General features: G+C 35.0%; 1 protein-coding gene across 1 annotated transcript in view; it reads left to right on the forward strand.

Annotated features, from left to right (window-relative positions):
- The window catches only part of ext2 (exostosin glycosyltransferase 2), a 20,167-nt gene that overhangs the window by 9,462 nt on the left and 8,977 nt on the right, over positions 1–1,728 (forward strand). The window lies entirely within an intron of this gene.

The raw sequence follows: 1,728 nt of genomic DNA on the forward strand, positions 1-1,728 counted from the left end.
TATATATATATATATAATCTTTTTAGGTTTAATGTTTTCAGGCAAACATAATTTTCAGATTTAGTCATACTCCATTCAATCTTGTTTCAAATTTATTTACTTTTGAAGGTTTCTAGGATGAGAGAAGAACCACTTCAGCAGTTTAAGCAAATCCAAATCCTCTTCTGAGGCACTTTTAAAGTGTTTAAAAAAAAAAAAAAAACATACCGCTGTGACTCCTTGGCGACTTATTGAGCTGTGGCTTTCTTTTCATCTAATTTATTCTGTTTGACAAATGACTTAAGTGCTCTCAGCCTGTCCTACTCTACTTTTATGCATCTGTATATGTGCGCTTTAATTATTCATCCCGTCTTTTTGTATGACAATGTGACAACGACCACAGGAAAGTTTCCACTTGCCAATAAAGTGAAATTTTATTAGTGGTAGAGTGACTTATGTTGTGTAAAAGTGAGCGACTGCGTCTGTGTTGACAGACTTGTGTTGATGTTGTGAAAGGAGCCACATAATCACTCTATGGCCAAGTGGGACCAGAGATGAAGCAGGGCTCATTTGAACTTCAAGACACCCACAGTGTTTTTTGGAGGGTTTTTTTTTTTTTTTATAGTTTTGCTAAAATATTGTCACAAAATGGTGAAAACGTTCGTAAGCCCTTTTTTTTTTTTTTTTTTTTTTTTTTTTTTTTTTTTTTTAAGGTTACACTCCTGCAGACAAGCAGGTAGTTTGTATTCAGCGGCTACACTTGACTTTTCCTATTTACATGTTGTGTCAGGGCATGCTGACCTCTGGTCCAATCTGTCTGAGTCGTCCTGTGGCCACAAAGTTTTTCCAGAGACAGAGGAGGTTAATTACACCGATGTACAGACCTTTGGCCATTCCTCCCCAAGATGGGAGATGAAGTGTTTTCTTGATGGATTTGGTGAATGGACGGTGAGAAGAACTTGCATACAGCACTATATAAATCAGGCAGACGTTTTTCCGCCTCTCCTCCTCAAGTCTTTCTGTTGGTAATTAAAAGCACATTTCCCAGGACTGCTGGTCCTCTTGGAGTGTGGAATTTTGAAAATATGAGACAAGCTGCCATTTTTTTTGCGACTTTCTCAGATCAGGGGAAAGATATGCAAAATTCAAAAATGACCTCAATGTATAAGATTTGCCTTTTTATTTGCCAGGGCCAGTGATTCGATCTCTATCTTGAAGGTGTTCAGATTTTAAAGACTGTAGAAATGCAAGTAGAAAAGCAACAAAAAAAAAAAAGTCAGTCTGAGATCTACATTTTTTCTCTGATTTGTCACATAAATAGTGATCAGCACATCAATTGCTTCAAAGCTAAGAGCGCTCCTTGTTTTCAGTCTAAAAATGACTCGACCATTTCAAATAAATGGTAGGGTCAAATTCCTTCATGCATAAACAAGGATAATATTTAATTTATTTCCTTTTATGTGTGATTCAAACTTAGTACCTCAATCCAAGAACATGCAGTTGTTTATTCTCTGTCCTTAAAAAAAATAATTACAATAAGTTTAAATCGAGCAGTTTATATCAGCCTGATGAGTCCATTTCTTCTAAAAAGAGCTGTATTTTATTTTTTCACACAGTATTACTAAATATTTAAATAACTTTACGCTTGCTGAAAATCTACTTTATAAATATATATACACTGCTCAAAAAAATAAAGGGAACACTCAACACATCCTAGATCTGAATGAATGAAATATTCTCATTGAATAC

The sequence above is a fragment of the Poecilia formosa genome, unplaced genomic scaffold (assembly GCF_000485575.1).
Source record: "Poecilia formosa unplaced genomic scaffold, Poecilia_formosa-5.1.2 Scaffold61, whole genome shotgun sequence".
Classification (NCBI taxonomy): Eukaryota; Metazoa; Chordata; class Actinopteri; order Cyprinodontiformes; family Poeciliidae; genus Poecilia; species Poecilia formosa.